This window comes from Oncorhynchus tshawytscha, linkage group LG28 (assembly GCF_018296145.1).
Source record: "Oncorhynchus tshawytscha isolate Ot180627B linkage group LG28, Otsh_v2.0, whole genome shotgun sequence".
NCBI lineage: Eukaryota > Metazoa > Chordata > Actinopteri > Salmoniformes > Salmonidae > Oncorhynchus > Oncorhynchus tshawytscha.
In genome coordinates this window covers 41,284,768-41,296,655 of record NC_056456.1, presented here as the reverse complement: position 1 = coordinate 41,296,655, position 11,888 = coordinate 41,284,768, and the positions used below count along the sequence as shown (strand labels likewise).

Sequence of the window (11,888 nt, the reverse complement as noted above, 5' to 3'; positions counted from 1 at the left end):
TACGCACAAACATATTTCTCTCCAATTTTAGCCCCAAATTTGTTTACATCCCTGTTAGTGAGCATTTATCCTTTGCCAAGATAATCCATCCACCTGACAAGTGTGGCATATCAAGAAGCTGATTAAACAACACGATCATTACACAGGTGCACCTTATGCTGGGGACAATAAATGGTCAATCTAAAATGTGCAGTTTTTTCACACAATGCGACAAGTTTTGAGGGAATGTGCAATTGGCATGCTGACTGCAGGAATGTCCACCAGAGCTGTTGCTAGAGAATTTAATGTTAATTTCTCTAACATAAGCCGCCTCCACTGTCGATTTAGAGCATGTTTGGGATGCTCTGGATCGATGTGTTTGACAGCGTGTTCCAGTTCCAATATCCAGCAACTGCAGTCATTGAAGAGGAGAGGGACAACATTCCACAGGCCACAATCAACAGCCTGACCGACTCAATGTGAAGGAGCTGTCGTGCTGCATGAGGCTAATGGTGGTCACACTAGATACTGACTGGTTTTCTGATCCACACCCCTACTTTTTTAAACGTATCTGTGACCAACAGCTGCATATATGAAATCAATAGAATAGACTTATATTGTTCAGTACAAAATATGTGACTTGTTTCATGAAACTAGGTGTATGTCGCTAATTCACGGGAGAGACATTTTAACGTTTATTCAAATTATTTGTACCAAAATGTGTTTTTTGGGCAGCAATTCCTTTTGGAACATGTACATTTTCATGTGCAATAGCTCATAGATCTGACGGTGTGATACCAGGACAACAACCTCTCCCTCAATGTGAGCAAGACAAAGGAGCTGATCGTGGACTACAGGAAAAGAAGGGCCGAACAGGCCCCCATTAACATCGACGGGGCTGTAGTGGAGCGGGTCGAGAGTTTCAAGTTCCTTGGTGTCCACATCACCAACAAACTATCATAGTCCAAACACACCAAGACAGTTGTGAAGAGGGCACGACAATACCTTTCCCCTCTCAGGAGACTGAAAAGATTTGGCATGGGTCCCCAGATCCGCAAAAAGTTCTACAGCTGCACCATCGAGAGCATCCTGGGGCCAAGCTTCCTGCCATCCAGGACCTCTATACCAGGTGGTGTCAGAGAAAGGCCCCATAAAATTGTCAAAAACTCAAGTCACCCAAGTCATAGACTGTTCTCTCTGCTACTGCACGGCAAGCGGTACCGGAGCACCAAGTCTAGGACCAAAAGGCTCCTTAAGAGCTTCTACCCCCAAAGCCATAAAACAGATGAACAATTAATCAAATGGCCACCCGTACTATTTACATTGACACACCACCCCCTCTGTTTTTACACTGCTGCTACTCTCTGTTTATTATCTATGCATAGTCACTTTGCATGTACAAATTACCTTGACTAATCTGTAACCCCATACATTGACTCGGTACCGGTACCCCCTGTATATAGCCTCATTATTGCTCTTTTATTGTGTTACATTTTATTATCTTCTTAACCAACAATTCAGTTCAAGAAATAGAAATAAGGGCTTGTAAGTAAGCATTTCACGGTAAGGTCTACTACACCTGTTGTATTCAGCACGTGACAAAGTTTGATTTGAATCCTACAGGTTAGTATATATATATATATATATATAAATATATTAATACTACAGGTTAGAATATATATAATACTACAGGTTAGTATATATAATACTACATGTTACATATATATATATATATATAGTATATAATAATACTACAGGTTAGTATATATATATATATATATATATATATATATAAAATACTACAGGATAGTATAATTATATAATAATGCTACAGGTTAGTATATATAATACTACAGGTTAGTATATATATATATATATATATATATATATATATATATATATAAATAATACTACAGGTTAGTATATATAATACTACAGGTTAGTATATATATATAATACTACAGGTTAGTATATATATATATATATATATATATATATATAATACTACAGGTTAGTATATATAATACTACAGGATAGTATATACATATATAATAATGCAACAGGTTAGTATATATAATACTACAGGTTAGTATATATATATATATATATATATATATACTACTACAGGTTAGTATATATAATACTACAGGTTAGTATATAATACAACAGGTTAGTATATATAATACTGCAGGTTAGTATATATAATAATACTGCAGGTTAGTATATATAATACTACTGCAGGTTAGTATATATAATACCACAGGTTAGTATATATAATAATACTGCAGGTTAGCATATATAATACAGATTAGTATATATAATACTACAGGTTAGTATATATAATAATACTGCAGGTTAGTATATATAATACCACAGGTTAGTATATATAATAATACTGCAGGTTAGCATATATAATACAGATTAGTATATATAATATTACAGGTTAGTATATATAATAATACTGCAGGTTAGTATATATAATACTACTACAGATTAGTATATATAATACGACTACAGGTTAGTATATATATATATATATAATATATATACTACTAGAGATTAGTATATATAATACTACAGATTAGTATATATAATAATACTGCAGGTTAGTATATATAATACTACTACAGATTAGTATATATAATACTACAGGTTAGTATATATATAATACTACTAAAGGTTAGTATATATAATAATACTACAGATTAGTATATATAATACTACTACAGGTTAGTATATATAATACTACTAAAGGTTAGTATATAAAATACTACTACAGGTTAGCATATATAATACTACTACAGGTTCAGACATGTTTCATGACATCAGTTCAGACCAGCATATCTTTTCAGTTCATAAAGATGTTCTTTACATTCATATACAGAGAAAATAAATCCTTTTTGGACACAACGATTATATACAGTGCAGTGATCTATGATTTCCATTCTAGATTTTGTCCTTTTTATTGGCAGACATTTTGGAATCATTTCAGAAAAAAACATTACTTGAAAGGAACCTAATTCCACTTCTCACGTTCTTTGCAGAAATAAAGCAAATAGATACATCTAGGAGCCTTCTGTCGTATGGTGACCAACAGGCACTTTGGAATGGGAATCTATAAATGTAGAATTAAAGAAAAGTCATTTGGACAACCTGGTCTCCTCAATAATTGTAAAAAGAAAAAAAAATAACCTTTATAAGCTTGGTATTATAAAATACAATGTTAAAACCATATTTCTAGCCAATACATCTATTTGAGAGTAGAAGAGAAAGAGAGGACGTTTTATATTTATATCTTATATAACATAGGATGAACTCTACAGATCAGGACTCAGATCCTCAGATGAAATGTAATCCTGAAGGACAATGCACAACATAACGGACGGCGGCTGTGCAGATCCCCTGCTGGGTGGCGATAAAAGCTGCTGATTCAACACGGAGAATCGTCTGAAAATTACCAGAAAATTAACACAGCCATCTGCTTTCAACCGTTTGTCGACGAGGTCTGTTTTGTCCTTATTAACACTGCTTATTAATATCATCATAACACCATATGATAACACCATATGATTACACCATATGATAACAGCATATGATAACACTACATCATTACACCATATGATTACACCATATGATAACACCACATCATAACACCATATCATTACACCATATGATAACACCATATCATTACACCATATGATAACACCGCATCATAACACCATATGATAACACCATATCATTACACCATATGATAACACCATATGATAACACCATATGATAACACCATATCATTACACCATATGATAACACCATATCATAACACCATATGATAACACCATATCATTACACCATATGATAACACCATATCATTACACCATATGATAACACCATATCATTACACCATATGATAACACCATATGATAACACCATATCATTACACCATATGATAACACTATATCATAACACCATATCATTACATATCAACACTGCTCAAATTGTAAAAATAAAAAACAAAGAAGCAAAAACAGTTATTACATACTACACTGAGTATATCAAACATTAAGAACACATCCTAATATTGAGTTGCACCTCTTTTTCCCCTCAGAACAGCCTCAAATCATCCGGGTGTGGACTCTACAAGGTGTTGAAATCGTTCCACAGGGATGCTGGCCCATGTGCGACCACAGTTGTGTCAAGATGGCTGGATGTGCTTCGGGTGGTGGACCTCTCTTGGTACAGATGGGAAACTGTTGAGCGTGAAAAACCCAGCAGCGTTGCAGTTGTTGACACTCAAACCGGTGCGCCTGGTACCTACTCCTCCGTTCTAAGGCATTTCCATATTTTGTCCTAATCATTCACCCTCTGAAAGGCACACATACACAATCCATGTCTCAAGGCTTAAAAATCATCCTTTAACTGGTCTCCTCACCTTCATCTACACTGATTTGAAGTGGATTTAACAAGTGACATCAATAAGGGATCATAGCTTTCACCTGGATTCTCCTGGTCGGTCTGTCATGGAAAGAGCAGAGTGTTCCTAATGTTTTGTCCACATTGAACCATGAGCTGTTTTCATTGTGTTGACATACTGTGTACCGATGGCTGATATAGAAAATAAAGGACCACATTTCACCAACTTATTTTTCAAAGACATAAAACATCTACGTTAAAATAGTTACTGAAGCGTTACACAGACATGTCTGAGATCTGGTTGGTCTCTCTCTCTGGATCCTGGTCATATCAGAGCTATAGAGATCTGGTTGGTCTCTCTCTGGATCCTGGTCATATCAGAGCTATAGAGATCTGGTTGGTCTCTCTCTCTGGATCCTGGTCATATCAGAGCTATAGAGATCTGGTTGGTCTCTCTCTCTGGATCCTGGTCATATCAGAGCTATAGAGATCTGGTTGGTCTCTCTCTCTTGATCCTGGTCATATCAGAGCTATAGAGATCTGGTTGGTCTCTCTCTGGATCCTGGTCATATCAGAGCTATAGAGATCTGGTTGGTCTCTCTCTGGATCCTGGTCATATCAGAGCTATAGAGATCTGGTTGGTCTCTCTCTCTGGATCCTGGTCATATCAGAGCTATAGAGATCTGGTTGGTCTCTCTCTCTGGATCCTGGTCATATCAGAGCTATAGAGATCTGGTTGGTCTCTCTCTGGATCCTGGTCATATCAGAGCTATAGAGATCTGGTTAGTCTCTCTCTGGATCCTGGTCATATCAGAGCTATAGAGATCTGGTTGGTCTCTCTCTCTGGATCCTGGTCATATCAGAGCTATAGAGATCTGGTTGGTCTCTCTCTCTGGATCCTGGTCATATCAGAGCTATAGAGATCTGGTTGGTCTCTCTCTTTGGATCCTGGCCATATCAGAGCTATAGAGATCTGGTTGGTCTCTCTCTGGATCCTGGTCATATCAGAGCTATAGAGATCTGGTTGGTCTCTCTCTGGATCCTGGTCATATCAGAGCTATAGAGATCTGGTTGGTCTCTCTCTCTGGATCCTGGTCATATCAGAGCTATAGAGATCTGGTTGGTCTCTCTCTCTGGATCCTGGTCATATCAGAGCTATAGAGATCTGGTTGGTCTCTCTCTGGATCCTGATCATATCAGAGCTATAGAGATCTGGTTGGTCTCTCTCTCTATATATGGCTCTGTGTCAGGTCACGACCTCAGAGGAGACAACCTGTATGGCACTACATGATGTAGAATAACAGCAAAAGCCACAATATGGCATCACATTTTAGATTTGTAATTATTTGGTGAATATATTGTTCATGTCAAAGAATACATTTATATCACATTATATGAGCGAGCCTGGCTAGTGGGAGGAGTTAGTTACTCTATGAGAGAGCCTGGCTAGTGGGAGGAGTTAGTTACTCTACGAGAGAGCCTGGCTAGTGGGAGGAGTTAGTTACTCTACGAGAGAGCCTGGCTAGTGGGAGGAGTTAGTTACTCTATGAGAGAGCCTGGCTAGTGGGAGGAGTTAGTTACTCTATGAGAGAGCCTGGCTAGTGGGAGGAGTTAGTTACTATATGAGAGAGCCTGGCTAGTGGGAGGAGTTAGTTACTCTATGAGAGAGCCTGGCTAGTGGGAGGAGTTAGTTACTCTATGAGAGAGCCTGGCTAGTGGGAGGAGTTAGTTACTATATGAGAGAGCCTGGCTAGTGGGAGGAGTTAGTTACTCTATGAGAGAGCCTGGCTAGTGGGAGGAGTTAGTTACTATATGAGAGAGCCTGGCTAGTGGGAGGAGTTAGTTACTATATGAGAGAGCCTGGCTAGTGGGAGGAGTTAGTTGCTCTATCAGAGAGCCTGGCTAGTGAGAGAAGTTAGTTACTCTATGGGAGAGCCTGGCTAGTGGGAGGAGTTAGTTACTATATGAGAGAGCCTGGCTAGTGGGAGGAGTTAGTCACTTTATGTTTGAACATATTATTTGAAAGAGAGCATCAACTCTTCTTATTTTCTAAAGATAACTAAAGGACATGAATCTGAATTGTCTGGGAAGATAAGTGGTTGGTGAGGGGTCTGAGCCAATTACACAATCCGGTGGGTTCTCAGCCAATCAGGTGGGCAGCTTGAGTGTGGACGGTGTCTCGGCCAGGGGTTTGAGACAATCAGGTGGGCAGGTTGAGTGTGCACGGTGTCTCGGCCAGGGGTTTGAGACAATCAGGTGGGCAGGTTGAGTGTGGACGGTGTCTCGGCCAGGGGTTTGAGACAATCAGGTGGGCAGGTTGAGTGTGCACGGTGTCTCGGCCAGGGGTTTGAGACAATCAGGTGGGCAGGTTGAGTGTGGACGGTGTCTCGGCCAGGGGTTTGAGACAATCAGGTGGGCAGGTTGAGTGTGGACGGTGTCTCGGCCAGGGGGCCCACCATGCGTATCTGTAAGGCGGAGGAGCTCTTGGAACTGAGCATGGAGAGCTGTGTTCCCCCGTTGACACCACTGCTGACCAGGGATGGGTGGCGCTGCTGATGCTTTAGATCCACGGTAAAGTACCGGTTCACCCTCCAGCTACGCCACTTCCTCTTGATCTCAGACTGCACCTGGAATAACAGACAACAACAGAGTTATAATGTAACAGTCTAGTCCACTAGGTGGTTACTAAAAAATAACAGAGTTACAATGTAACAGTCTAGTCCACTAGGTGGTTACTAAACAATAACAGAGTTATAATGTAACAGACTAGTCCATTAGGTGGTTACTAAACAATAACAGTGTTATAATGTAACAGTCTAGTCCACTAGGTGGTTACTAAACAATAACAGAGTTATAATGTAACAGACTAGTCCACTAGGTGGTTACTAAACAATAACAGAGTTACAATGTAACAGTCTAGTCCACTAGGTGGTTACTAAAAAATAACAGAGTTACAATGTAACAGTCTAGTCCACTAGGTGGTTACTAAACAATAAGAGTTACAATGTAACAGTCTAGTCCACTAGGTGGTTACTAAACAATAACAGAGTTATAATGTAACAGTCTAGTCCACTAGGTGGTTACTAAACAATAACAGAGTCACAATGTAACAGTCTAGTCCACTAGGTGGTTACTAAACAATAACAGAGTCACAATGTAACAGTCTAGTCCACTAGGTGGTTACTAAACAATAAGAGTTACAATGTAACAGTCTAGTCCACTAGGTGGTTACTAAACAATAAGAGTCACAATGTAACAGTCTAGTCCACTAGGTGGTTACTAAACAATAACAGAGTCACAATGTAACAGTCTAGTCCACTAGGTGGTTACTAAACAATAACAGAGTCACAATGTAACAGTCTAGTCCACTAGGTGGTTACTAAACAATAACAGAGTCACAATGTAACAGTCTAGTCCACTAGGTGGTTACTAAACAATAAGAGTCACAATGTAACAGACTAGTCCACTAGGTGGTTACTAAACAATAACAGAGTTACAATGTAACAGTCTAGTCCACTAGGTGGTTACTAAAAAATAACAGAGTTACAATGTAACAGTCTAGTCCACTAGGTGGTTACTAAACAATAACAGAGTCACAATGTAACAGTCTAGTCCACTAGGTGGTTAATAAACAATAACAGAGTTATAATGTAACAGTCTAGTCCACTAGGTGGTTACTAACACTACTACTTCGTATAATACTGCAGGCAGTTATTCATAATGACACTGGGCTATAATCAGCTGATGCTATCATCAGATGCCATCCACATCAGATACCATGTCTAGAGAGGGTAAAGAAGCCTCCTACCTCTCCATTGAGGAAACAGTAGAGGACAGCCACAACAAAACCCTGGAAAGGGAAAGAAGAAGAGAGATGAGCAGTTCGATTGCACTTTTCAACAATGCTCTCAGAGTTACTGCTATTCCACTAACCCACCGTCTTAGAAGGAGTGTGTTACCTGGAAAGATCCCAGGCCCAGCTCAAACACCAGCCTCTCCTTCTTGCTGACGTCCTCTGGTGAGAAGGCAAACACAGTGTAGTGGATCCCGAAGAGGGGGATGAGTAAAAGGGTGGACCGAGCCAGACGCCTGACAACAACACATCATATTGTTACTACTTATACAAAACGAATACACAACACAACATTGTCACAACCTTAGAACAACAAATACACAATGTTATACTGTTTCAACCTTAGATAAACCAATACACAATATTGCACTGTTTCAATCTTAGCACAACTAATACAACTATAATAAAATGAACACACATCACTGTTACAAGCTTAGAACAACTAATACACAACATTACACTGTAACAACCTTAGAACAACAACCATACAACACTCTTACAACCGTCGAACAACCAATACATTCCTGTCACAACCTAAGAGAAACCAACACACAACAAAAACAACTAACAGGCAACATTATATATCCTACTAATAACAACACTACTACAACCTGACTAAGACAAACACTCAGACATCCTCCTGACAACAACACCACTACAACCTGACTATGACTCAGACATCCTCCTGACAACAACACTACTACAACCTGACTAAGACTCAGACATCCTCCTGACAACAACACTACTACAACCTGACTAAGACTCAGACATCCTCCTGACAACAACACCACTACAACCTGACTAAGACAAACACACAGACATCCTCCTGACAACAACACCACTACAACCTGACTAACACTCAGACATCCTCCTGACAACAACACTACTACAACCTGACTAAGACTCAGACATCCTCCTGACAACAACACCACTACAACCTGACTAAGACTCAGACATCCTCCTGACAACAACACTACTACAACCTGACTAAGACTCAGACATCCTCCTGACAACAACACTACTACAACCTGACTAAGACTCAGACATCCTCCTGACAACAACACCACTACAACCTGACTAAGACTCAGACATCCTCCTGACAACAACATCACTACAACCTGACTAACACTCAGACATCCTCCTGACAACAACACTACTACAACCTGACTAACACTCAGACATTCTCCTGACAAAAACACTACTACAACCTGACTAAGCCAAACACTCAGACATCCTCCTGACAACAACACCACTACAACCTGACTAGGACAAACACTCAGACATCCTCCTGACAACAACAACACTACAACCTGACTAACACTCCGACATTCTCCTGACAAAAACACTACTACAACCTGACTAAGACAAACACACAGACATCCTCCTGATAACAACACCACTACAACCTGACTAACACTCAGACATCCTCCTGACAACAACACTACTACAACCTGACTAAGACTCAGACATCCTCCTGACAACAACACTACTACAACCTGACTAACACTCAGACATCCTCCTGATAACAACACCACTACAACCTGACTAAGACAAACACTCAGACATCCTCCTGACAACAACACTACTACAACCTGACTAAGACTCAGACATCCTCCTGACAACAACACTACTACAACCTGACTAAGACTCAGACATCCTCCTGACAACATCACTACTACAACCTGACTAAGACTCAGACATCCTCCTGACAACAACACTACTACAACCTGACTAAGACTCAGACATCCTCCTGACAACAACACCACTACAACCTGACTAAGACAAACAATCAGACATCCTCCTGACAACAACACTACTACAACCTGACTAAGACTCAGACATCCTCCCGACAACAACACTACTACAACCTGACTAACACTCAGACATCCTCCTGACAACAACACCACTACAACCTGACTAAGACTCAGACATCCTCCTGACAACAACACTACTACAACCTGACTAACACTCAGACATCCTCCTGACAACAACACTACTACAACCTGACTAACACTCAGACATCCTCCTGACAACAACACTACTACAACCTGACTAACACTCCGACATTCTCCTGACAAAAACACTACTACAACCTGACTAAGACAAACACTCAGACATCCTCCTGACAACAACACCACTACAACCTGACTAAGACTCAGACATCCTCCTGACAACAACACCACTACAACCTGACTAAGACAAACACACAGACATCCTCCTGACAACAACACCACTACAACCTGACTAACACTCAGACATCCTCCTGACAACAACACCACTACAACCTGACTAAGACTAACACTCAGATTCCGGGTTGCTTCTGAGAATAACATTGACGTATACACTGACACAGTAACTGAGTTCATCAGGAAGTGCATAGGAGATGTTGTTCCCTCTGTGACTATTAATATCCACCTGAACCATATACTGTGAATAGATGGCAGCATTCGCGCAAAACTGAAAGCGCTAACAAATGCATTTAACCACGGTGACTGAGAACATGGTTGAATACAAACAGTCCGTAAGGCAATAAAACAGGCAAAATGTCAGTATAGAGATAAAGTGGAGTGGCAACGCAACGGCTCAGACACGAGACCTAAGTGGCAGAGACTCCAGACAATCACGGATTACAAAGGGAAAACCAGCCACTTCATGCTCCCAGGCAAGCTAAACTCCTTCTTCGCCTTCTTTGAGAAAAACACAGTGCCAACGATGGGGGCCACACCCGAAGACTGCTCTCGCTCTGCGTGGCCAATGTGAGTAAGACGTTTAAGCGTGTTAACCCTCGCATGGCTGCCGGCCCCGACGGCATCCCTAGCCGCGTCCTCAGAGAATGCACAGACCAGCTGGTTGGAGTGTTTGCGGACATATTCAATCTCTCCCAATCCCAGTCTGCTGTCCCCACTTGTCTCAATATGTCCACCATTGTTCCTGTACCCAAGAAAGCAAAGGTAACTGAACTAAATGACTATCGCCCTGTAGCACTCACTTCTGTTATCATTTTGTTACCCACTTCAATTTGCATACCGCCCCAATAGATCCACAGATGATGCAGTCGCCATCGCACTGCACACTGCCCTATCCCATCTGGACAAGAGGAATACCAATGTAAGATGCTGTTCATTGACTTCAGCTCAGCCTTCAACACCATAGTCCTCTCCAAGCTCATCATTAAGTTCGGGGCCCTGGGTCTGAACCCTGCCCTCTGCAACTGGGTCCTGGACTTCCTGATGGGCCGCCCCCAGATGGTGAAGGCAGGACAGAACATGTCCACTTTGCTATTCCTCAACACGGGGGCCCCTCAGGGGTGCGTGCTCAGTCCACTCCTGTAATCCATGTTCACTCATGACTGCATGGCCAGGCACGCCTCCAACTCAATCATTAAGTTTTCAGACAACACAACAGTAGTAGGTCTGATCACCAACAACAACAACGAGACAGCCTATAGGGAGGAGGTCAGAGACCTGGCCGTGTGGTACCAGGACAACAACCTCAATGTGATCAAGACAAAGGAGATGATCGTGGACTACAGGAAAAGGAGGGCCAAGCACGCTGCAATTCACATCGACAGGGCTGTAGTGGAGCAGGTTGAGAGCTTCAAGTTCCTTTGAGTCCACATCAACAACAAACAATCATGGTACAAACA

At 40.9% G+C, this 11,888-nt stretch overlaps 1 pseudogene; it reads right to left on the bottom strand.

The window, feature by feature from the left end:
• Nucleotides 1-5,128: 5,128 nt before the first annotated feature.
• Nucleotides 5,129-11,888, bottom strand: part of LOC121841210 — a 60,609-nt pseudogene continuing 53,849 nt past the window's right edge.